This window comes from Rattus norvegicus, chromosome 3, assembly GCF_036323735.1.
Source record: "Rattus norvegicus strain BN/NHsdMcwi chromosome 3, GRCr8, whole genome shotgun sequence".
Taxonomy (NCBI): domain Eukaryota; kingdom Metazoa; phylum Chordata; class Mammalia; order Rodentia; family Muridae; genus Rattus; species Rattus norvegicus.
The window spans coordinates 99,569,380-99,596,301 of NC_086021.1; the positions used below are offsets into that span (position 1 = coordinate 99,569,380).

Sequence of the window (26,922 nt, forward strand, 5' to 3'; positions counted from 1 at the left end):
GAAGACCCAGCCCACTGTAGGAGGCACCATTCCCTGGGTGCTGCTGGAATGGAGAAATCCAGCCAAGCAGAAACCAAACAAAAAGCATATTCATGTCTCTGGGCTCGTGACTGTGGTGTGAAGTGACCAGCTGTCTCGATCTCCTTCCACCGTAGCTTCCCTACCATACTGAACTGTAACCTAGAATTCTGAGCTAACATAAATTCTTTATCCCCTAGGCTGCTTGTTGTCAAGTATTTTATCACAGAAATGAAACTTGGACAGATGGCAAAGCAAAATCTTCATTCGCCCCAGTTCTTAGTGCTGAGTGGCTGGAGGAACCATCGTGTTAGAGCAGTCTAAGCCCCTAGTGATTAGTAATGGGGACTACAGTGGCATTGCTTACACCAGGTGTTTCCCATCCTGGTTGAGGAAGCAGCTGTGGTAGGAAGAAGTTGAGGTGGGATGTTTGTGTTCCCTAGAATGCATATGCTCACCCCAATCCCAAGAGCGATGATATTTAGAAGTGGGGCCTTTGAAAGGTGCTATAGTTTCAGTCTGAAGTGTCTGCCAAAGCTTCATTTAGAAAAGGCTTGGTCCCCAGCCTGTGACATTACATGTGGCCCTGTTACAGGAAGTTAAGTCAGTGGAAGCATGCCTTTAAAGGGAATATTTGGTCACTGTCTCCTTACTCTCTGTTTCCCATTGTCACGAAGTGAGCAGTTTCCTCCAACCAGAGTGAGCTGCCTTACGACAGGCCTCAAAGGAGAGGCCAGTCAGCCTCAGACTGAGCTGTCAAACCTTGGCCAACCAAGCAAACAAGTCTCTCTTTCTCACTCCCAATACCTTTTTAAACTTTGGTTTGTATTAGATTTATTTCTTTTATGTAGATGCACTGTGTGTGAGCAGTCCCCACAGAGGTCAGAAGAAGCTGTTGGGTCCCCAGGAGGTTGTGAGCCATCATGTGGTTGCTGGGAACTGAACCAGGGTCCTCTGAAAGAGCTACAAATGCTCTTAACCACTGGGGCATCTCTCTGGCCTCCAGCCTTTCCTCCGTGTATATTAATTTACCTTAGGTGTTTTGTTACAGAATGGTAGCAGAAAATGGAGTCAGTGCTATAAGGTCCATGAGAACAGCAGTAGAGAGAAGATGGTGAACCCCAGAGACACTAATGAGTGCACTCTGGTGAGGATCCCGATGACTGGAATGTTAACCCTCAAAGTTATGCTCAGGATGGGAGGGGAGCAAGGATTCACTGGGAACAGGAGCAGAAGCCATTCCTGTTAATAACTGGACAAGAATTTGCGTGTGCTGCGTGCCGGGCCTGAGGCTAGGGAAAGACTGAGTTTAAAGGCAATGTGATAGCTGATTAGGTAGAGCACGTTGCAGGCAGCCTGGCATTCGGACTCAGACGTGAGCATTGTTGGCTGCCTTTGAAGTTCTACAGTGGGAATTGGGAGCAAAGGCTGGAGTAGAAAGGTTTGAAAGGCATGCGATTTGACCAGAAAAGGAGCATGTTTCCAGGCACTGCTGAGAAGGGCGTGGTCACTAAGGAGATGAGTGCTGGACAAGAGGAAAGATGATTTGAAAGCATCTCGGGAATCAATCAGCAAGACCTCACTCATCCCAGGCTCACTGCATTCAGACACTATACTGAGTGCGGGTGAGATAGTTGAGTGTGTAAAAATGCTCCCGTGTAAACTCAAGAATCAGCAGCAAGCCAGGCAACGATGTGGTATAGTCCACTGCTGTGCAGGAGGATGAGAAACAACTCGTGTCTGGCCTGTGTGTGAGCAAGGACTGCACCAGCCTCCAGCCACTCAACACCCGGCCAGAGGTGTAGTGACTACTTGCTGAAATGAGATCCTATGACGATACCTCTTGGAGAATCTGCCCCTAAGGCCCTCACTCCTCATCTACCCCAAAAGAGACGATACATTTTCTCTGATCTGTCCCTAGTACCCACCTTGAACTATGTCTGTTACACTCAGGTAACCACACTTACTATGTAGCAGACAATCACCACGTGCTGATCAATTCTTGCATGTATTTTAATTCTTATAATCCCATCCCGTATTCCTTCCCACTTTGCAGAGAAAGGAAACTGAGGCTTGAAAGGAACCCAGTAAGCCAACAGGACATGAGTGTGGCCTCTTGGGGTCAGTGGAACCTTGAAAAAAAGCAGGAAGTAAGCATTGAAACGTCCTCAGTCTGTGGGTTCCTGAGAATGTTGCAGGGAGGCTGCCTGCAGGCCTGGAGGCTGCCCACCTCATCCGAGATCCTTGACACTGGCCCAGTCTCTAAGAGCTGTCAGCAGTAGTCCACAGTTTTGGAGTCGGAGTTGACTTTTGGCAGCTTCTGTGGACAGCATGACCTCTGACCTCCAGTCCACACATCACAGAGGGTGAATAATACAGTGCAGTTTCTGACACCTGCCAGTGGTCCTGTTAGTCATGCTGGCTCGGGAAACAACAGCAGGCTTGAGGTGTGGCTGCGGAGGATCTAATCAAGGGCATTTAATGGCTGCCATGGTGACTCTTTCTTCCCATTGTTAAAAAAAAAACTTTATTCCTAAGTTTTAATTGTTAAAAAGTATTTTTGGAGTTATTTTTTTCCAAAAAACCAAGACAAAGAAGCCAGGTTAATGACATAATTCTATATGACATATGTACTGGAGTTGTGCCTTTTCTACAACACTGGACTAAATAAACTTGTCTGAAGTATTGTTTTATCACAGCCTTGGATGTATAATAATTTCCCGTTTCCCCTCTCATGTCCATGAGGACATGAACCAGCTTCTTCTCCTAATCTTCTATGCAACCAACCACACCTCCACCCAGAGTACTAATCAGAACACTTCCCTAGAAATTGAGTCTTTCCTTCACTGAATATATGTGTGGAGAAAATAACAATTCTCTTCATAAAGGCATTAGAGCACTTGGAGTAAAGACTCTGTCAGAGACACTGCCAGGTTCTCCTTTTCTTCACTTGTGTCAAGTTTCAGGTCCTTAGCATGAATTGGTGACCTGCACCAGATTTCCTTCAGAGCATCCGCATAGGATAAAGGGAAGCAAAGTCCATACAACTCTGTTTCCACCTCTTTCTCCATTGTGTCCATCTGTCTCACATTCTCTAGAAAATGATAGATGTACACCATCTTTTGTTGAGCTCATCAGATTGATTCTGACCTGGCCCTACTGTGAGGACAATGTGGTCTCGGTCTTTAAACTGTAGTCTTACTATGCTATTCAACTTTGGCAACTTTCTACCTGCGTCCATCGTCTCTGTTCCATTTCCCACACAGAAAGGGGGCAGTTTGTGTGTGACGAAGTCCTTCTTCATATCCAATGACAGCAGTCCTTTTCTGCCCCCAAGCTGGTCTGCAAGAGTCCTCAGCAAGCCACTCAATGTCCATCGTTGTTACATCGGCTGGGGTGTTCCACATTCATGAGCATCCGCCTGGGCATTCTGGTCCTTAACGTCACATCTTCCTTTGCAAAATCAAATACCAGCCCCAAAATGGAATCCAAAAGGCAATCTCCCTGTGGATTGCTCTGGTAGGTGCTAATCGTCAGGTGATTAGAGGGGGCAGGCCTGAAGGAGTTTCTGCCTGATGAATGGACCCTCTGGGGAAGTACAACAGATCACCAGGCTTCAGCAGGAAGTCATGTGTTGGTGTGCCAATCGGGTCCTCAGGCTCCACACTGGACTCATGTGCCAGGGGCACCGTTTCCTTCCCTCCAGCCGCAGGATAAAAACATCAACATCCTTGTAATGTGGGGGGAGGCCCTGAGATCCTGCCGGAGTCATGTACACATTCGAGCCTACTAAGGAGCCGAAGTAACATTCCAGCTTTTCCTGGATCCTCCCGAGCTCATCCTTAAATCTCTGTGGTTGGCGAAACTGAATTGTTGCCCTCTTCTGATCAATTTCTTTTCTCAGCTGAGAAACTGTGCTTTGCCATCCTTATTTAAACCTTCTTCTTCCCACTGATGCTCCGACAGACATTCACATCTCTTCATAGTATAGCCCTTGGTTGCAGAGACTCCTCAGATCTGAGAGGCCGAACAGAGACTGGTAATATGAGGCCAGTGAAGGGTCATCGCTCTGAATGAGAAGGGGCTTTTGTTCCCAGAATTCCTTGAAAAATGTCTCTACTTTGATGGGTGAGATTAAACTTTCAAAGGAACTACTGGGGCTGTCAAAGTTTAATACAGAAAGCATATCTCCTGGAAAAGAAAAAAAAATATATATATCCAAGGAACAGACTCTTCTTCGTTCTCATCCCTTTTGTACTTCACTTTCTTTGGCACTGTTCACAAGTAGGAAGAAAATGCAATCCGGGCACGGCCTGTTGCTGTCGTCTGCCACCATGGTGACTCTTACCTGTAATCCCAGTGGCCTGGAGATGAGGGCAAGAGGATTGCCACAAGTTTGAGGCCAGCCCGGTCTACAGAGTGGGTTTGAGGACAGCCAGGGTTACAGTGGTGTGATATCCTGTCTCTGTAGAAAGGAGGGGCAGAGCTGTTCCTCAGCATGACTGTAAAATGACCACATGCTTAGTGGCTCAAACTTCTTCCCTAGAAATCGGAAGTCCCCAAGTGCACCACACAGGGCTGAAATCGAGTCAGCTGGTCTGGTTCCTTTGAGGCCTCAAGAGAAGAATGTGACCCTGGCTTTTCCCACTTTCTAGAGTCTCTTTTGCTAAATAAGGGGACACAGTCCTGGGGCCGGCTCTAGGATGAGATGTCTCACAGCCACTATTCAGGAGACTGCAGGAGGTTGGGTGAAAGAATGGTATGGTCCTTCTCCAAGCTCTCAGAGGAGCCTTGGTTTGGGGGGGGGGAAGGTGGCAGGCTCCATCCAGGCTGATCACCACTGGAAACTGCTGAAGTCTGAGCGTGTACTCCCTAAATTCATATACTGATGTTTCACAGGTACAGTTCGGTAAGATGACTAGGATCCCATGAGGGTTTGAGGACGGGGCCCTCACAATGGCATTTGTCACTTTGGAGGGAAAGGAGGTGGCTCTAGCTGGCATGCTTGCTTTGTCTCTCTATGTGCTGAGCTCCCACACCAGGACATGGTGGAAGAACTTCATCAGATGCAGACAGGTGTGGGTGCTACTGTCTCACCATGACTGCCTCAAGCTGAGGCTTGGGTGTCTCTGGAGTGGGTCTAGGGCAGTGTTTCTCAACCTTCCTAATGCTGCAACCCTTTTATACCATTCTTCTTGTTGTGATAACCCCCAAACATATCTTCATTGCTACTTCATAACTGTATTTTTGCTACTGTTATAAATTGTGATATAAAGCTCTATGTTTTCTGATAGCCTTTGGCAACCCCTGTGAAAAGCCAGCTGACCTTTGGGGGTCAGGTGATGGACCTGTGAACCATTGGTCCAGGGCTTAGTCCCCCTTCAGAAGAACAGGTATCCCCCAGCCCTAGCATATGCTGGAACTTCGAGGAATTCATTCTTCCCACGCTAAGCTGTCAGGATTTGGGGCAGAGGAGCCACAGGGGAAATTCAAAGCAAACAGCCAGCAGGCTCTTCAAAGCACAATTCCGTAACAAAGATTGAGAAAGCAAAAAGCTCAGGACTAGCAGGCAGCCTGTGCAGCTCAGGCCCTCTGAGAAGGGTGGGCAATTAGAGGAGCTGGGAAGCAATTAGAGCCACCTGTCCCCTGATGTTCCCAGGCCTTACACCAGCCCCACAGTGGGCTGCAAGCTGAGCAGGGAGCCAAGCAGCCCAAGACTGCAGTCTAGAGATGGAGATTCAGTCCTGGCACTGCCTCTGACATATCTGTGACCTTGAGAAGGGGGGGTCACTTCCTCCACACTTCAATATCATGTGAGTTGAGGAGAATCTCTGGAGGAGAACAGCCTTCTGGGGGCCCAGCTTCCTTTGGTAGGGATGCACTGGACATGCTCAGCAGGAGATACGCCCTTACTGAGGGAGAAGCAGAGGCCTGCGGTCTGGTCTTAGTGGAATGGGAACAGCCCACAGAGTAGACCTGGGGGTCGTGGCAGGGCTTCAGGTGCCAGACAGCCCAATCATCCCCTGCTTCTGGACCCACAAAGGAGACTACACCTGTATCCCACAATCCTCTGACTGTGCTACTTACTGGGTGACCAAATCCAAAATCAGAATTCCCTTCTTCACCCTTAAGACCACAAACATTTGGAGCATGACCCATGAGGCCTTTTACAGACTTGCGGCTAGAGTTGGGGGTAGCTCACCCAGAGGCTTTTTAGGCAAGTAGCCTGTCCCAAGAAAAACATGCCCTATAAGCTTTACTGTTCAGCAAGGTAATGAGCTGTCTACACCAGCAGCCTGGTTCTGGTCTAGCTTTCTCTGCTTCCAGTCACCCACAATTAACAAACCCACTGCCACACAGTCTGAAACGCTGAAGATGGATGGACCACCATGTCTCCACTCCCTGACAAACCGAAATCCCTGTAAAACCACAAATCAAAACACATCTTCTTCTCTCAAGTCACTGCTGATGGGGAGTTTGTCACGGTTATGAAAAAGAAGCTGCTTTCATTATTTTATTGTTGCTGGGATAAACTACTGTCTCCCAAAGTGACATACAGACAAAAATGTCTGTTTGGGGTATGGTTCCAGGGGGACAAGAGTTTCTCAGGGCAGCAGGTTGTAAGAGCAGAAAGCTAGGGGAGCACGTCTTCAACCGTAGACAAGAAGCAGAGAGAGCAAACTGGAAGTCAGTTGAAGTTATAAACTCTCAGCCCCCAGTCACCTACTTCTTCAATCAAGACTCCACATCTTGAAAGTTCCAGACTTCCCCAAAATAACACCACCATCCCAGGACGAGGAGTCAAATACATGGCTTCCAGTAATATTCCTCAGACCATCGCACTGATAATACAAGGGGGCAGGAAGGTCATTATCCAGTCCCAGATGACTTACAAGCTACCCAGGATTCCCTGTGGGTGCTGCTTCTTCTCTGGTAATGGGTCCACCCTGGTACATTTCTGCCTAGATGGAAAAACAGCTCCCATAATTCCTAGGAAATGCCTCCCACCCAGCCCAGCAACAAGGGTCCTCCCTTCTCAGCCTTATTTCCTGGCCCCTCTAGCATGCACTGTGAGCTCAATGCCCCTCCCTTCCTTAAGCTCCAATGCCCAGCACAGAGCATATGTGGCTCTTCCATAGACCCCAGACACTCAGCCAGGTATCATGAGAGCATCATTGGGCAGACCCAAAGATATTTTCCAGGGAACCCCAAAACTGGGCAGGTAACATGGGTATGCACGCGAAAGAAAGAAAGAAAGAAAGAAAGAAAGAAAGAAAGAAAGAAAGGAAGGAAGGAAGGAAGGAAGGAAGGAAGAAAGAAAGAAAGAAAGAAAGAAAGAAAGAAAGAAAGAAAGAAAGAAAGTCTAAACCTAGCTATACTGAAAGTTCTGGTTCCTTCTAGTTCTAGACTGGACCCAAGGTTGGGAGTAAACCACACTTCACCCACAAGACTGTCACCATCTGGCGGGAAAGAAATGGAAGGGTCTCCAGGACATCCATGTGCAGGGTGGAAGGCCACATTTTCTGCAAGATTTCAGACCTTCAGCTAAGAGAACCATGTTACACAGCCTAGCTCCTTGCCTGCTGAAACCTCTCTGATACTTTTGGTTTGGCTGTCTCCTCCTGTGACGTGTTGAGCCTCATTTTCCTGTTTCCGGGAGGCAGCTGAAAGCTTCATTTGCTTCAGTCTCTTCTCTCATAGATACTGCAGCCTGTGTGTGTAAACACATACAAACACACACATATATGCATGTGTGCATACATGTGCACTCAAACACATCTGCATGTACACACACACACACACACACACACACACACACACACACACACACACATGGTTTCAATTGTTTAAAGCAAGTTAACAACACATTTTGTCACTGGAATTTCCCACTCCCACTGTCACCACTGTCCCATGTCCCCTCTCCCCTGAAGAGAGTCAGCTAGGTGTTCTCCTTGAAGGGAATTTCTGTGATCACAGCCTTTTCAATCTCCTTTCAAATTAAAAGCAGCCGGGCTAAAGTGCTCCAGGATTTCAAAGCTCTGTCACCAGGCTTCAAAGGCTGTTCTTGCTAATGAAATTAAATGAGATAATGTACTGGGAACTCAGCACACTGCCTGCCAAGCTTGAGCTCCTGTGCCTGCAAGCTTATTCTCTGATTCTGGGACCATAGATGAGGAGCCTCAGCCTTTAGCAGGGAGGTCTCAGGTAGCCTGGGCTGGCAGCCAGCACCTTGGAAGGTTACAGAAAAGGAAGGGAGGTGGCCCTGGGCACTCTTGTCAGCTCTCCCTCGGGGGAGGGGGGTGGTCTCTGTGCCCCCTTCTTACCATCACCATTATGGTGGCCTCAGGAAGTCACAGTAGCCAGCAGTCACTTCTGGCCTGGCATGGACTGAGCCCTTTTCTTTTGATTTCCCCACCTAGAAGGACTGGTCATCATTTCCTAAAGTCTTCCTCAGTGAGCACAGAGGGGAATCCATTTGCATTCCCTCTGGCCAGATGGCCTCCAGCTAGTTCTTAGGAGGAAGCCTCTGGTCTCCAGCAGACACTTGCTAACCAGTGATTCCCCACCCTAGACCACCTGCGAAGACAGAGCGAATGCCCCTAGGGACACAAGCAAGCATCCTTCTGGGCCACTAAGCCAGGCAGAAAGGGGGATGCTATATCCCAATCATCCTGCTTGGGCTCCAAATGAACCCCCAGAACTGCAGGCCAGTCACTCATTCTTCCCCATGACAACCTCATGGCAAACTTGCCTAAGGTCAGAGTTGGAAACTTGGCAGCCCCATTTCTAGAACATACGGAGTCAAGTGTATATAATCCACATTATTTCAGTAAAGTTGAGGGATCGTCCCAGAACTGCAAAACAAGAATGCAAAACAAGAACTGCTGCTATCACTGCCATGTTGTGTAGGGAACCCCTTCCAGCTCTCTCTCTCCCTCTGCCCCAATCCCAGATGTCTGGAGGAGACATTGAGTAAACACTGCAGCTGCCAGCTCTCTGAGGCCTCCAGTTGGGCCACATTAAATCTAGGGTTTTTATAGGGGTTCAAAGTCTAACTAGACAGAAAGAACAGGGCCATTCCTTCCTTTGGACTTAGCTGGAATAGGAATTTGGGATTCTGGGATCTTGGTGAGCCTTGGCTAGGTGTCCAATTGTCTTCCTTCTTCCCCAACTAGAGCCAGCCTTTCCTCACCTAGGCAAGGCCCAACCATTTCCTGAGACAGGCCTCTGACAGGACTTGAACTCTGTCATTTCAGTAGGGTTCCTACAGTCCTCTGCTGCCTCGGAGACTGGCAGTTCTGACAAGAACTCGGTGTTTACTAAGTTCTTAGCCTTGCCATGTACAAGCTGTGTGACCTCAGGTATATTAACTCACCTCTCTGAGTCCAATACCCCACCTTCCTGAAAAACTGCTGTGAGGTTTCTTTCCCTCCCTCTCCCATTTTTAATTTCACAACACGATTTCTATAGTATTTACTTGGTGCCAAGTATTTATCCCAAGTTTAATCCTTTTGATAAGCCTACTGTGACTGTCGGTGGGGAGGGCATAGAGGAGTCCTGAGGCGTTCCTTTAATCTCTTAGGGATCTCCACTCAGGCAAGCCCAGGATTCTTGGCTTTGGCACAGGAAAGAACTTTGGGCTTAGCCAGTGTGATGCTAAGTTGGGGTTTATTGAAAATAGAAAGATAGTCAGGGAAAAACTAAGGCACACATGAAACACAGGTACCGGCTTCTCAAAGAAGATGCAGGATTTGTTAAAAGATGCTTTTCTTTAACTATTGCTGCTCTTTGGTTTTCAAGACAGGGTTTCTCTGTGCAGGCCTGGCTGTCCTGGAACTGTCTCTGGAGATCAGGCTGACCCTGGTAAAATCCACTTACCTCTGCCTCTCGGGCACTGGGATTAAAGGTATGTGCCACTATATCTGACTTTAAAAGACATTTTTGACATAGATTCAAAGACAGGAGACAGTCATGGGGAGAACAAGACAGGCCCAAGTGTGGGCACAAGGCTCCTCAAAGGAGAGGCCAATTACGTGGCTTAGCCTCAGCCATACACAATATGTTCATGGCTCCTTTTTGGTGTTTTCAGAGCTCTGCAGGTGCCTTGGGATTATAATCTGCTGAAATAAAACCAGGAGTCACTGTGGTTGCACAGGGAGGTTGGACCAAGTCCTATTGCAGGTCTTCAACTATAAAGGGAGAAAGAAAGGCCTTGATCAGCTGTAAATTGCTCTGACATTTTTGCATCTCTGGTAGTGAGAGGCTTCAACCAGACTCCAGAGTAAGGCCTCCCTTTCTCTTCCCATGTTCTCACACTGGTGTAAACACCCAGCTCTACCTGAAACTGTAGATCTACAGAGGGCCCATTGGAAGAAAGGTGGGGAGCCTCCTGCACAGGTGTCCCCAATAGGGAAGGAGGTGGAGGGGGCCATTGTTGGTGAATAAAGAGGGTGGGCCTAGTTAGGACAAGAAAAGGCTGCAGGTGTGGCTTGGGTCCCACTCTGTCTTGAGAAGGGCCTCACATGGTAATAAGGACCCCACCTCAGTAGTCACACTAAGTTTCTCCCTTTCCACAGGCCTCAGGCATTGGAACTACAGGAGTAACAGGAGACCTCTACAGGAAGGCAGTCTGCTGGCTACCTTTCCCTGAGGCCAGAGCCCTATGAGAATCCAGACCTTGCCTGCTGCTGGGAATAGAGTATAACCTCACCCATAGGCAGACCACTGGGAGCACAGACGCAGTTTGGATTTTATTATTGTTAGTTAGTTAGTTAGTTAGTTAGTTAGTTAGTTAGTTAGTTAGTTTTAAGATAGCTCCTTTTCCACTTCTTTCTATGGCAATGTCAGATGCAGGGAGTAGGGAACTCATTCTTGCCCCTGTGAAGGGTCTCAGATGAAGTCCATTGCAGGGAAGTCAGTCCCCACATTTCTATGGGGATACCTCAGACGCTACTATGTGCCCTCAAATTCATGTTATCAGATCACAGCTGAGCATGGCAAGCTGGGAGTTCACATGGGGCGCTGCCACTGTGTGCATCTGTGTACTTAGTGTCCGGGGGAGAGACATTTGGCAGACCTTACAGGGTGCCCCATTTTCCAGTCTCTGAACTGAACCAGACTCTTTATCACTGTCTCCTGATGGACATTTCAGCAACCTGGTCCCCATGGCAACCAGCTTGGATGTCACAAGGAAACCCAGGGACCCTTAGGCAGAGTCTAGAAAGCATGAAGACGTGTTTAGAAGATGGAGTACCCACTCCCTTCCCTCAGCTTCTCTCTGCCTTTGCTGGATGTGTGAGGCGCAGTACACGAAGGCCTTGCTTTCCTGTGACTTTCAAACATGGTTTCTCTGAAGATTTGAGCACGGTCTAAATAAAACCTCTCTTCCTTTCTTTTCTCCTGTGGTCTAAGAAAACGACTTTCATTTCCTCCTCTGTGGAGCAGGGATAAGGAAGTCAGTCCAGGGGGAGTCTGTGAGTTCTAAGCACCCAGCTGGTTTTGCTCACCCACTTCAGAACCACCCAGGGCGCACTTCCATCCTCGGCAGAGGAAAAGGAGGCCGAGAGCAGGGCGGGCAACAAGCCCGCCTGGCTCCCCAGCCTGTTCTCCCCACCACTTGGGAATGGCGCGGCTTCCCCTGTGCAGCTTCCCGTGTGAACACATCTCTATATACAGCCGGTGGTGGCAACCGTGCCAGGTGGGCCTCAACGCACTGCTTCACAGTGCTCAGTCTCATTTTGGGGAGAGGAGGGGTGTGCTCAGTGAGTGGCTGGATTCCTCTGAGCCAATGGATGTCTTCTGGCCTATAATAAGCCTGCGGGTGTCTGTAGTGTTGGCCAGACTCAAGGCCAGGCTTGGAGAACCTGACAAAGCCTTGTAAGTTTGCTTTCCCTTTTTGTCCCACTCACATCAGCCCCACACTTCTGCTCCCTGCTGTCGATGTGTACCAGGAAGGATTTCAGAGCTGCCCTAAGGGTAACAGAGCCCCGTGGTTGTGGAATGTGGGAATGTAGGAACACTGGGTAGGGCAGTGGTAAAGACACCAATTGTGGCTTAAGTGAAGGCTAGACAGTGGGCTGGTAGGGGGAGAACTAACAGTGCTGAACGAAGATGACATTAGCCTAGGGGCTAGCTTCCATGGTCTGTCCCTTCAGGTGGGTGTGATAGTCCTTCTGCTGAGGTGACTGCTGCCACCAGGTAGGTGAGCTTGAAGCACTTCTGATTAGGGTCACTCTTGGAGACATGGCTCCGGCCCTTGTAGATCTAAGCAAGCATCCTCTGTGTCTAGCTATGGTGTGTTCTGGAGCTTTTCATGTGGGAGATATAAATAAATGTCTGCTCATTCCAGATAGGGAGACCAAAGCAAGGATTAGATCCAAGTTCCCCTTGATGGACCATTGGGTTATAGGGGTTGCCTACAGAAGTATGGGTGACTCAGGCAGCTTCACTGATGTGGGTTCTTTGAATGAGACATTCTCGGCTCTTGGTCATCTTATGTCAGGGAGCTGAGGTAGTAGAAAGATACAGGACACCAAAGCCATCCTGAATCAGTAGCTTTGAGTTATCTAAAGCCCAAGAAGAGTAAGGAAATGTTATTGCTGTTACTGTTTTGTTTGTTTGTGCTCCCCCAACCCAGTGGAGAGTTACAGGTCCATTCAGAGGAGGAGTTAAGTGTGCTACCTGATGTGCTTATGATCTACCATGGGAGGAACCTTATTGTCCAAGGGTTGCTTACCTCCTGTCTCAACAGCACTGCAGGGGACTCTCCTCAGACGTTGTTTACCTCTTAGTGGTAACCAGCACTTCAAGGAGGTGAAGGCTTGAGTGTCTCCTGTCCCCAGGAGTCCCATCTTCCCTCCATAAGACATTGGTAGCATACCTGACCTCCTGAGTTTCTCTCGCAGGCCAGCACAGCTCCTCTGATGTAAGATGATGACAGTCACATTCAATTGGAAGACATCACGGCAGCCCAACAGTGAAGAGAGGCCAGCTCCCTGGGTCACAGTGCCATCTCTGTCCCATGGCATTCCTGGTGTCGGCTCTGACCACTTAGGTCTGTAGGATGGAGCCCCAGAGTCTTTCTGTTCTCCATGGAGGCAAGGCATATTGGTCACCTCCTGAATCATGAGTCAAAAAAAAAAAAAAAAAAAAAAAAAAAACTCGCTTAAGCTGGTTTAGCAAAGGGGACCCCTTTTAGCTTTCCCAGCCAAGGCAGCTAAGTAGGACAATCTTGGGCATGACTGAACTCCACCTCAGCTGGTCTTCCTAGGGAAAAAAGAAATGACTAGACCAGATTGAGCCGTGTCTAACCTGGGTCCAACTACCCATGTGTAGGTATAACCTACAGGCAGTATAACCCTGCCCCTCCCTGGAAGTGGCCAGAGAACACGGAGTCTTTGTCTCAGTCCCTTTGAGTGTTTCTCAAGTAGATGCTTGAGAGCCTAGCATATCCATTTTGAATCTATACAAAGCTACCCTCCAAGTTTCTCTGCAAGGAATATTTTTAAAATAATTCAGTTGGTTCTTGGTCTTAATAAATCTGTTGATCTTCAGATAAAGGTTGATCCTGCCAAAGGAATTTGTTATATCATATTATCCCTGGTAATGATTGCTGATGTTCTCGGTCACTTGTGGGGACCTTCCTGGGTTCCAGGCTCAAAGCAAAAAGGACAGAGCTGGGGCTGGAGTCCCTGTATGCACGGAGCCATATTAGATTTGGGCCTAGCCGCTTTTGGAACTGCATGGCTCAAAGTGACTAGGTAACTCTGGGCTGTTTGGCCACAGAGACTCACCCCTAAGATGACTACATTAAGTCTTAAGATTGTTGAATGAAAGCCTCTCCCATGAATTTACGGCACAGGAAGATAACATTCAAGGGATGCCTCAGCTCCCTTAGCAGATACCTGTTACCTCCTGAATCAACACCCAGTGTCTCCACCGCCTGACCTCATCGTCTACCGCCTGACCTCTTTGCCTCCAGCTATCACTACCTGCATCCGCACCTCCCCCTCCTCTGTGTTTCACAAAGGACACTCCCCCTACCTGAAAGCCTTAAAAGCTGTAACATTCACCCCAATAAACGAGACCTTGACAACAGAACTTTTGCTTGGTCTCCTTCTTCTCTTCACCCCCATTTTGGCCCACAGGTAGAAGGCCTCTTCGGGACCCTGAATAACTGGGTCCCCGCTGGCGGGGACACCTGTACAGCAGTTTGGCTCCGTATGCACATGGAAGGCTCTAGTCCACTCTCTAGGCTTTTCCCAAAGCCAGGAGGAGATCTCAAGGAAAGATGCCAGGAGATCTAAGCTGGGGTGACGGCTTCTTAGGGATGACCTTGGGTCTCAGAGGACAGGGGAGGTTTAGGAGGGAGAACTGCTTTGGAGAGGTCCTAGTAGGATCAGCTGGGTATGGTCCAAGTGGCTTCACCATAGGAGTCTCTCACAGATGTCTGCTGGATGAGCAGTCATTTGGTTTCTTGGACCTTGTTTCTTGCTGCACCTTGGACCCTGGTACACTGAAGATACATGTTCCCAGTGTTTGCTACATGAACCTAACTTGGAATAATGGTGACAGTGAGTGACCCAGAGCAGGACCACAGGGGTCAAATGAGCAAACTTACCCTCCAAATCCTCCTTAGGACCTGCAGAGGTACCCACAGGTGAGCTTTCCCTCTAGGCAGTTTCTCACAAGGACATAAAGCAGAGGAAGTTCACCCTTCCTTCTTTCTGGTTAAGGGGAAGCACAGACGGGAGATGCTGCCCACGCTCATCCAGCAAGTGGAGGTTCCAACTCCATGTGCTTCAGGGATCCCACAAGGGAACATCTGGATCACACCTGTCGACGGGGTTCCAAAGACTAAGAGAAACCACGCAGTTCCCAAATGCTGACATTTAGAGCAGAAAGAATTGTTTTGAAAGCACACAGACCGGGCTTTGAATTCTCCAAGCTTTCCTGTATGATCTGGGGCAATGACTCATCTTCCACGTGGATTAAAGGAATGGATGGATACAGGTTAGGATAGCGGGAAGAAGCCCTCGAGGAATGTCAGCTATCCTGCATTGCCAGGTTGTTTTGTCTCTGGTCTTAATTTTTCTAGGATGCAAAATGGACTGAATGACCGACCCTTCTTGAGTAGGGCTGTTGGGAACACGAAGGAGACGATGCACTCAGGTCCTGTCCCACCGTCTGGAACCCTCTCTCTGTTGAAGCTCTGCTTGCTGCTAGAGTAAGTGACACCCGCTCTAAGAAAAGCCCTACGTGTGAACTGGAACGCTCAGGCGCCAGCCGAGGAAACAGACCGCCCGTTCCATTTCCCTCTGCACCTGGCGAGAATTTCCAGAGCTCAGGGTAAAGCGGATGAATGCGTGGGCCCAGTGGGTGTTCCTGGGGCTAAGGAGCCTGGCTGGATCCAGCTCCCAGAATGCTCCTGGGGGAGGCCTGGAAAGGCAGCTAACGTGCTTGAGATGCCAAGCCTGGCTAGAAATCCATCAGGCAGCTGGGCACTTCCTGTAGTATGGGGCGGGGCAGAATGTGCAGGGACATCTCTTTTCCAAAGACAGTCATGGACTGAGCCCATGCAAAAGATGACCACAAATTAATGAGTATTTATGATGCTCTGGGCACTGGACCAAGCGACTGAATGGATCCCAGCCACCACCATCTGTGCGGTAGGGCACATCACTTCCTGTATCTGAGCCTCAGTCTCCCTCTCTGTGAATTGTCCTAATAACTGGAGTAGCATCAACTCCAAGGACTGCACTGGGGACTGGCTGACTAATGGACTAGTGCAAATGTTACCTAGATCTGGACTTTGGCTGCAGGTATCCATTGGTGCAGCCTTCATTACTCTGAAGGAAGGGAAAGCATTGATGTTAAAGGGGTGGCTCCCTGGGGCTCGCCTGACTCCTGGCATATACAGGGAAAGCATGTGATAAATTGTTTGTGAAGAAGCTGGTTCTGAGAGCCAAGGATGAACTTGCTGTGTTTGCAGTGCAGACAGAAGTGGAGTCGGGGAAATTGGAGGTTGGAAAACAAGTCCTAGGTCAAGGGATTTGACAAGAAGAGAGCTGCAGGATCAGGACTCTTAGAGGTGGGAAAGCCCAATAAGGGCATTTGGAGGAGGTGTGGAGCTTATGAGGTTGGGGGACCCTGCCATCAGGAGACTTAGAGATGAGGGGCCTACAGATCAGGTGCCAAGACCACACAACCAGTCAGGAGCAGGGGCAACACTGGAATGGCAGGTGACCCCTGTCCGTAGCACAGGTGCATTGCTCAGTGTACAGTGCACATCCCCAGCACCTGTGCCAACCTGCCTTGTTGCACTAGGCTGGGGTTTCTGGACTGGTCCCTACTCTGAAGGACAATTGGGTGAGACTGTTGCCTGAGTGGCCATTTTCTTAAGCCACCCTGACCCTGTCACAGTGGGCACCTTCCCATCCGCCAGGGCGCCACATTGCCAAATTACAGAGATGCTCCCAAACCTGTGGATTCAGAAAGTGTCAGGGACACAGCCTCCGTGGCTCTCACAGACATTCTCCCACCTCTACATTCTGGTGTCTCTGGGCTTTCAGGCTTCCCTGGCAAGTTTTGGTGCTGCCAAAGCATTTGGTTATTTTGCTCATTTTATTAATAAATGTGTCCTGATGCCAAGCGCTTGGAAACTGCTGCCTGGGAACAGTATGGGAAACATGCTCTGAGGAGTCAGCTCTCTGAGCTGTGGCTACAGGAGAAACAGACAGGGATCCAAGAGGAGAGGAGGCAGGCCACTGATGGTCCATGGGAGACACCTGGGGGTCTGAGGACCTTAGGGACTTGGAGGAACCGGATGGGAGTGTCGCTGTTAACTTGTGGATTGAACTTCCGATTTCCAGACAACACAGACTCCAAAGAGCTATTTTTAAACAGGTCTACCCCCCACCCCCACCCCACACACCCTGTATCTTTCCTATTTTCTCTGGTGGGTGGTGGGCTAAAGGGGAGGTTAAAGCATTTAAGAACCATCATTGAAAATAATGTTTGAAAAACGTTAAAGTTACACGGAAGGAAGTCTGTTGTCTTAACCCTGCAAATAAGCTCAGAGAACAAACCCGGCCTCAAAGAAGATAGAGGCCTAGGGCCTGTTCTCTGGAGGGCCTGGCAATTTCACTTGTGATGGATATAGCCAGAGGACTGCCACGCCCACTCCTCCTGATAAGGATGCTGCCAGGAAGGTATCCCCAAGTCAAACACCTCATCGGCACAAGTGGGACAAACAGGCTCCTGATCCCTTCAGAGTCCCCTTCTTTCCAGCCAGGGCATGTGCTCCAGTCTATTACTGGGCAGTGAATAAATAATCCTAGGGCCCTGGCAGGATCTTTACCCTTTAAGGGAATAGAGCTCAGTTCATTTGAGAAGGAGAGAACGCCGCCCCAGATCAAAGTCGGCTGGGGGAGTTCCACTTGCTGGGGTTATCATGGCTTGAGCAAAGCAGACAAAGAGACAGATAGGCAAGCAGGCAGGCAGGTGAATAGAAAGATGGGTGAAAAGGCCAGGCAGATCAAGGGTTTCTGAGAGGGTCCCTTAGTAGTATCGGGACAAGCAGTGACTCTGTCATCATCCAGACAGCCACCTGCTATGGAAGCCATCAGTGGGCCCATCCTGGGCTCTTCACATGCTAGCCTGGCCTCTCTTCCCAGTTGGATTCCACCCTTGAAAATAGCAAGTTTGGAGACTCAGGCTGTGATCTAATTGTTAGAGTGCTTGCCTAGCATGCAGGAGGCCCTAGATTCTATCCTGAGCTTTGCATAAGCTGAAATCCCCTTAATTCTAGCTCTTGGAAGGTAGATGCAGGAGGATCAAGGTCAAGAAGGCATGTCTTTTTTTTTTTTTAAGGAAGTTTGAGACCTCTAAGACCCTATCTCATGATACTAAGGTCTTCCTGGCTTTTCTTGGACTGGCCATGCTTCCCCTGTAGGACATGTGACTACCCCTTCCCCACTAACACACACAATCCTGGGTCTCAGTTGCATGCCAGCCATAAAGGACCTCCATCTGTTTTGGAACCTCTGTAACATTTGGTATTATGTCAGTCTGGACACAGATTCCGTTGTCTGTCTTATGATAAGATGTTAAGTTTGGGCCTTAACACTGTCCTATGCCCCCAGCACGCGGTGTACTGTAGGTGTTCAGATGAGGAATGCTTGGGGAAATGAATGAGTCAGGTTGAATGGCCTCAATCGCAGCTTGAATCTGGGGAGTCTGGCTTCTACCTTTCCAGCTGAAGACCTGGCCAACCATCTACTCTGTCCTGATAGCACAGGGCAAGAGGTGCAGCCCAAGAAAGGTGCAGGAGATGCAAGAAAGAGGGAGGGGGGATGACGAAAAGTAACCTTAGCACTCTGGACTCCTCATATATAATGCTGATCCTCAGCCTACGTCCTGGGTAAGCTATGCAGTAAGTGACCTGAGCTCCCTGGTGTGGTAGCTCTGAACATCTCTGTTCCCCATCACCCTTCCCTAAGGAGCTGATGGCTTATCTTTCATAGGATGGCTGGGCTGTGACTGTGCCCAGTTGCTCAAACCTCTCCCCTCCTCACCCAGTTCTTCTGGAATCTGCTAATCCCTTAGATTAGTTTGTTCCTGACACAGGACACAGGATGACTTGTGGGGGCCTCTTCTCCCAGGAAGAGGGCCTTGTGACTTAGCAGGGAACAGGGGCTAACCATCTGTTCTTCAAGTTAGCTCCCTACAGAGAGGCCATTCAGAGCTCTGGTGACCTATGTCTGCCCCTTCCTGGCCCAGGAAAGAGCAGATGGCCCAGCTGCCATCTAGGAGTCTGAAAGCCCTATGAGGGGTGGTGGTGAGTTTGTCCCGCACTTACCTATGTGGGCATTTTCCTTTCCCAGGTCTTTGCCCTAGGGTTAGATCGGGAGCCAGCCTAGCACACCCAGCTCTAAGACACCCATGCCAAATCCTAATGCTGCCTTCTCCTGCTGGTCCTGGATTCTCTGAGGTAACACTAGTCCCCTAGTCCAGGCCTCATAAATTATACTCTAAGGGCAGTGGTTCTCAACCTTCCTGATGTTCCTTTAACATTGTTCGTCATGTTGTGATGACTCCCTCCCCAGCCATAAAATTATTTTCATTTCTACTTCATAACTGTTATGAATCATAATGTGAATATCTGTGCTTTTCTACTGTTACGAATCATAGCATGAATATCTGTGTTCTCCAACAGTCTTAGGTGACCCCTAGGGTGAGAATGTTCCTGGGAGGTCTGGACAGCCTGTGTGGAATCCAGGACCTTAAACGCTCTGGACAAGTGCTCTGTTACTGAGCTGTGTCCACAGCCCTCTTTTTATCCCCTGTACCGAGACTACAGGGATGCACTAGGCCCAGTTGACTGAGTGATTGATTAAGACAGGATGTTTAGCTCTGACCTCAAGCTACAATAGCTGATGGTGACCTTTAATATCTGTTCGTGCTGCTCCTCTCTCCACTCTAATCTGGGACTGCGTGGGGGAGGGGCATCATGCCCAGTTTAAGTGGTGCTGGGGATCAAACCCAGGCCCCCCGTGCATGCTATGAGAGCACTCTACCAACTGAGCCACATTCCCAGCTGTGTTTTTAATAGACTCACAAGGGTTCATGAAGGTCTCCCGAATACTGCCCTCTGGCTGTTTCTGTTTATTTCCAGCCTGGGTAACAGTCAGAGGTCTGTGACTGGGGGCATGGGAATAACTGTGATCCCCACTTAACCCAGGAAGAAACGGAGACACACACACCCCTCCCAAAGGCAGGCAGCTTTCCAAAACAAATTTCACTAGGTCTGTTCTTGCAGAGCTGGTGGCTCCTTAGTTAATGACTTCTGGACACTCATGTCCTCAGGGGAGAGGAGGGATCCCCTGAAACACTGCTCTCCTCTACACAGCTCCCTTGAAAGGCCCCAAGTCCTGAAAAGATTATGCTATCTCCCTCATCCCCAGTGAATCCTAAATAAAAATACAGAAACTCCAAATTAACTGTAAGGAAATCCCACCGCACCACAGGCACTCTAAAAGCAGTTCTTAGAAGAAAAAAGTGAAACTGTTTGAAATGTCTCTCCCATTTTATTAGTGGGCCTGCGTCTAGGACACAATTTCTCATCTTGTTCTTCCTGGTGTCTCCAAAATCCCCCCTCAGCATAGGATCTGGGCAGGTGGGCAGCTGGAGCACCCTCTGGGCCAGGAAGGCTGCCCTCTTGTCTCCTTGACAACCCAGCTTCCCTGAAAAGACATCACAGGTTTCTTCCAGCCCTCACTCCCCCGCACCCCCCTTCCTTAATTGAATCATCCCCTCTGGAAGGCTAGGAAGTCCTCCACAATTTACCAAAGATCTTACTTAGAAAATGGGAAAATAGGGAAGTCTGGAGGGGCTACTGTAACCCAAGGGCCTTACGTGTGTACCTGAGGAAGTGACACAAGGCCTACACTGCATGTCTGCCTTGACTCTGAGGAAGGAAAGCAGCAAAGCAATGAATGCCCTTCAGAAGGTGCTTAGCACAGAGACGCTGGCTGGAGATTCATGAGGCTTGCGAGCCCAAGAGCAGTTGGCCACTGGAGTCCAGGTAAGAGGTCCATCTGGGATGCCTGGAACTGTATGGGAGACTTTGGTCAATCCCCACCACCCTTTAGAACCTCAGTTTTACAATCTATAAAGGAAATGTGGGGACTAGAACCGTGGTCTAGTCCCTAAAGGAGCACTGTAGCACTTTCTATGGCTCCCACATGCGGACCCAACCATCTCTAGACACCTGCCCTAAGGCCTCCCAAATGGAGGCTCTTGGCACTGAGTTTCTCAATCCCCTCTGGCAGGAAAGGCAGGGCCCCATTGACAGCCTGATGACACAGCTGTGTCCTACTGTCACTCTTGAGTTCCAGCCTCCAGAGGCAGTCTCTGGGGGCTGAAACCATCCCCTCCATTGTGCCTATGGGAACAATGATGTCCTGGGTTTCAGCACTGAACTCAGCCCGGAGGCCTAGGCTCCAGGCCACAGCTTGATTGCCTGTGGTGACTCAGGCTTGGACAACACCGCAGCAGCAATTACTCCTTAAATGGGTGATTTCTCACTGTTGATGTAGCTAGGTGGCCTTTTTATTTTCTTTTCTGTTCGCATTCACCAGGCAGGGGGAGGGGACTCAGCTTGAGGGAAGAAACAAAAGGAAGACAAAGAAAATGCTGTGGGGTGAGAAGAGGTCTACAGGCAGAGAGAGGCCCAGGCTGCCCGATTTCTCACCATCTGGGAAGCCACCCAGAGAGGGCGGGAGGAGGGACAGGCCCGACAGCAGGTGTGTGTGGGCGGGGTCAGAGGTTGCCATTGGCTCCCCGCTCTTTCTGGAGTTCTGATAGGCCTGTTGAGAGATAGGAGGGCAGCCGAGTCCACATCCCTTTCCAGTGGTTCCCGTGTGCCTGGCACCGGGTTAAGCAAGAAGAAGCATCTCATCTGGGAATGTAGCTGAGTTGGTAGAATGTTTGCTCGTTATGTGTGCCTGGGGTTCCACCCCCCAGCACCTCCTAAACTGGGCAGAGTCAGACTTACACGTAATTCTAGCACTGGGGAGGTGGAAGCAGGAGGATCAGAAGTTTGAGTTCATTATAGGTGAGCCTAGGTTACATGAGGTTGCCAAAAAGAAAAGGAAAAGTAGAAAAGAGACAAAACAAAGAAACTTATTGTCCTGGCCATAGAGCCCTGAGTGCCCTGGGCACTTAGAACACAGCTGTCAAATCTAGTTTCTGCCTCTTGGGAGTAGCTGCCAGTTTGAGGTGTTGGGGGTGGGGGTGGGGTGGGGGGGTGGCGCTTGGCTACAGGGTCAGGGGTCAGGAAGGCTTTTCAGAGAAAATAATATCCACCCTGTCATGAAAAGAACATGAACAAGGAATGCTAATTAAAGGTGGAGATGAGCGGAGGACAGCAAACATGGGGACAGAGGGAGGCACAGAGGGGTCCCGGCAATAACATCTGCTCTGCTGTCTCTCCTCCACCGCAGTAGAAGGGTCTGTGATGGGTCTCTCTCTCTCACACGCACACACACACACACACACACACACACACACTGTATGTGTGTGTCTGTATGCGTGCATGCATGTGCACGCACATATGGTGTGCATTTATTCCTTCATTTGTTTTACGTGGCACCATCTAAAGTCTACCACAGATCTTACCAGGCAAAATGGCAGAACTGTGATGGCCTGGACCCTGCGGCCACAATGTACTGCTGTACAGGCTGTGCACTGAACAGCTCCATCTGCTTCAAGAGTAACAGCCTGTGGCCCTGCTCCACGCTGCCATTTATTACTGGTAATTACCCATTCTCTTTCTCTCTGTTTATATAACATGAGGAGAATAAGAGCTAAGAATATGGGGTATGAGGCAGAACAGAGAGAAAAACGTGTGATAAGGACTGGATAGGATAAAGCAATGGAGGTCTAAAGTGATCTGCCGAGATGTCCTGCCAGAGAGGGAGGAACAGGAGCAAAGGCAGGCTTAGGAAGAGCATTTGCCACTAAGGAAAGGGCATATGCAAAGGGCCTGGGGTGGAAACACAGTCACTGGATGCAACAGGCAGGAAGGTGAGTTTCCTGTTGTTGTCCAGGAGGGGTGCAGGGAACAGAGCCCACAGGGTCACAGTGCCCACAGGGACAGGTGAGAAGGGAGGCTGTATCTCCCAGTCTCTGATCTGCTTTGCCTAGGCTCTGTTGGGCTGGTCAGAAGCAGTGCTTAGAGCTGGGCATACAATAGCATTGACAGTAGCCTGGGGAAGAGGAAACAGGAGTGGCCACTTAGAGAGGGGTAGAAAACATTGCAAGGGTTACTCCAGTGGGAATGGGGGTAAGACAAAAATCTTACTGTCAGGAGGGTAAGGCACATTTACCTATCTGCTTTACCTATCAAGAAACAAGAAGCTGAGCCAACAGGCTCAGATATGGGAGCACCACGTTGCTTTTCAGGATCTGGGGAGAAAAATTGGCTCCCATACTCTCTTCTGTCTCTGTGAATGTAGGTGCCCTGCCCACCACTGGACCTGAGGTTCAGGGATCACAGGACTGTGCGCAGGCTGGGGTTAAAAGCACGTTAGCCATTGATTACCCCAGGGAGGGTACAGTTCACACGCCTGCTGGGCTGGTTGGCACACACCATGCCCTTCACATAGAGCTATAAAGCCGTAACTTATTTATACCCAGAAACCAGATCGTTGCCTCTGCCAGCTCTCCTGCATCCCTTCTCCAGCCAGGCAGAGAAACTCCCACAATGCCCTGGTGCTGGAGCATAGGAGAGGGGAAGAAAGGTCCAAGCAATGTTGCCAAGCCAACTGATCATCTACTACTATGTGCCCTTCATGATCTATCACTGAATTATATAAATAATTCTGTGAAGGGAGAGAGAGAGACCAGGGTTCTGTCTCTATCAGCAGTCCTCTCCACAGGCTCATGTGCGGACCTCCAAAAGTCACCCATCATAGTGATGTTTGGCATGGTAGTGAGGTCTCAAAGAATCCCAGAATCATGACACTGTTTTGCCAGAAGACTGGGGCCTCCTGGGGCCTCACAGCCAAGGCTACACAGCTAAGAGTTGGCAGTCTGAGGGGCTGAGACTCTCAGCAAGCCTTAAGCCTCTCTGAGGGTTGGATCCAAAGTTATCCAGTGCTGCTGTGTCTGGGGGCCAAAAGAGCCACCATCGCAGTGACTGTGGACTTAGGAGGACAGACAGGTGACAGAGGATTCGGTGATTCGATTCGCTGTGGCAGCTGCTATGGCCAGGTGTGCTCAGATCTGGAAGAGGCCCTTCCAATTCTTGGCAGGAGGCACCTCTCTGGGTGAGGCTGCTGTTGGGAACCCAGGCCGAGCAAAGGTCAGAAGGGGCCGTATGACACTGTCCTCTGAAGACGCAGGGGCAATTAAGATCTGTGTTGGTCGGAGATCTACAGGATCTGTGGGTGGGGAGAACGTCAGCTTTGCCACCCACAGATTTAAGGATGCAACTTTTTTGGGTATAAAGCCAACACAGACCCCGGTTTTCCATCTAAGTGATGGGCCACCTCCCAGAGGTTGCTGACTGTGAGATGTACTCATAAGATCTGTATCCTGAAACCTCATATAATACTGGGCTTCCCCCCCCTCACTGTGATGGAGGGGGGTGGGTGGCTGGTGAGCTGAAGGCTGAGGGAAGGGAGTGCCTGTTTTGTCCTAGGGGTCCCTTGGGAGTGGAGATTATCCACCAGGTCCTTTCTGGGGGTGGGGGTGGGGGTGGAGGCTGTGCCTAGCCTTACAGAGGGAGGAGCATGGGGTGAGCAGCCTCACAGGTGCTCCTGTAGATGGCCCAGCCAGGGGTGAGGCAGGCCGCTCAGGGCTGCGCAGCTCCCAGCAGTTACATAAGGACGCTGGGCGCCGCCGGAGAGACGCCTTTGTTGCTGCGATCCGCCTCGGCAGCGCCGAGTATTAATAAACCGATCGCCCAGAACGCAGGCGGGCGAGCGAGCTGCGGGATGATTGGGGCTGCAGCGTTGGGAGAGAGTGACACCCACGGCATCCTCCACGCAGGAGGAGAATGATTCTCCCTCCAAGCTTCTCTCCAGCGCTCTTCCCTTCCCCACCCACCTGCCTAGCAGGTGGGTGCTAAGAACGCAAACAGTGATCCAGAACCCACCGGTGTGGGCTCCAGCCGCTTTGCTACCCTTTCCATGATGCATGATATCTGGCCTTGGCCTTACCTGTAAAACGGCAGAAAAGCACCTGAGCACCTATGTGTTTAAGTACCCCCTCCCGGACTAGACCCCTCTGCTTCCTCCTGCCATTCCAGTCTGTCTTCCTTCTTCCCAGTCCTTCCCTCCTTTCCTTCCCCTCTTTCTGGTCTTCACAACACTTCCCTAGTCCTCTGCCTCTCCCTGGCCTTCTTTCCTCCCCTCCTCCCACTTTCCCTCTGCCTCCTCCCGATCTTCTTCCCCTTCCCCATTCCTCCCCCTCCTTCCCTCCTCTCCCCTCTGTTTTCTCCTTTCCTCTTCTCTGTTTGCATGCTAAGCAAATGCTGTACCACACAGTTACCCCCACCCTCACCCCAGGCCTTCGATTGTTCAGAGTGTTTTGCTTATCTGTTTTGTTTGAGACCAGCTCTTGCTCAGGCTAACCTCAAACTCAGCACCTTTCTAGCTCAGCCTCCCGAGCTGGGATTACTAGTTTGCATCTTGCTTAGAAAAGAAACTATTTTAATGAGCTAATGTAGGCGCCTCCCCACCCCACCAAGTCTGTTCAGTGCAGTCTGTGGAATCCCTTGGAGGCTTGTGGCAAGGCTACTGCCCTGGGAACCCCTGCCCACCCCAGCTTTCTACTCTTTTGTTTGGGGTGGGTGCACACATTTTTAAGATTCTCTCCCAATGTGCTCTGAGAACCTCAGCTTGGTAGATCCATTTACAGTCATAAATTCAGGGCCTGGGAAAGAGAGCCCTAGAACAAACCCTGGTGTGGTGACTTGTACGTGTAATCTCAGCGGTGGAGAGGCGGAGACACTGTGTGTCTGAGGCTCACTGAGCAGCCTAAATGATCAGTTTTAGAGACCCAGTCTCAAATGTGTGCAGCACTCTTGAGAATGACACTTGAAGTTGTGTTCATGTTCTACATACGTGTGCACACATGTGTGCACAGACATACACGCACATTTTGAAAAAGTTATCCCAGACGTTTTTCTGGGATAATGTGTGACTTTCATTTGGTAAGCACGGGTGACAGTTTGAAAGAGAGGTTGTGACCCTAAGGAACACTGTCTATGGGAGGCATGATAGTCTCGGCTCTGGTCAGCAACAGAACCAGAGCCACTTCGAGCTAGACTGCCAGGGTTGCATCCTGATCAGTCTAATGTATGACTCATTGAACCTTAGTTTCCTTATCTATAAAATGGGTGAATAACGAGGCCAACCTCGTAAGACTTATTGAGACCAGGAAAGCTTCTAGTGTGGGGTCAGGTCAGAATGTCCTTTGAGAGAATATAAAGTCTGCTAGATCCCAGCATCCTTTGAGCAGGAGGCAGTTAAAAAGCTCGTTATAGTGCAAGATGAAGGCTCAGGGGCCAGGACACGGCCCTCAGCCCAGAGCGACTGTTGTGAAGGCGTCTGGGGAGTTACCAAGCTGAAAATCAAGAATCTGCTACCCTCTGCCTTTGTACCCATAGCAATTCTTTTCAGACCAGGGTCAGCACTCGGAGAGCCTCTAGCTAGCCTGAGGTTCTGACCCGAACTTAGAATACCAGGTCCCTACCCTACCCCAACCTGGTGGAGAATGTCTTTCTTGCTGGTAGCAGTGTGCACCCCCTGCCGCTAGGCCTGCAGTCGGTAGCTCATTCATCGTGAAATCAATGCCTATCTTATGGAGAACTTGCTGTGAGTCAGGCCCTGAGTTAAGGACTCAAGCAGCTTCCTCAGTCTCTCAGGACCCTGGACATCGCCTCAGCTTCTCTTACTGTTTGACAGATGAATGGACTCAGAGAGGCTAAGAGACTTGTCAAAGACCACTGAGATAGTTAGGGAGGACCAGGGCTTTGCACCTCACTTGGTCCAGGAAGGATCTTCTGAGTCAGTCCTGTCATCTGACTAGCAAAGGTTGGCTTCCCAAACTGCCCACCATTCTTTCTCTGAGAGACCTGAGTTCCACTGTCATCACGCACCTCACTCCCATGGCTTCTTCCAGGTAAGGAACTGTGTGACATTTCTTGTTCCCACAGCATCCATAGGCAAGTGTCACAGTGGAGATGAGTCAGCCAGGGAGGGCAGCCATGGGGGTGTGAGTTGGGGATGGCTAGTTTACAGACTGGAGGAGAAGAGGAGGAGCAGGCAGCATGGGAGAGGGAGGGAGGGAAGGACAGCCTGGGAGTTCCTGATCTTCCCCTCCTCCTTCAGACCA

At 49.9% G+C, this 26,922-nt stretch overlaps 1 pseudogene; it reads right to left on the reverse strand.

The window, feature by feature from the left end:
• Positions 1 to 2,025: 2,025 nt before the first annotated feature.
• On the reverse strand, positions 2,026 to 5,047 carry Riox2-ps5 (ribosomal oxygenase 2, pseudogene 5; annotated as a pseudogene).
• Positions 5,048 to 26,922: the final 21,875 nt, after the last annotated feature.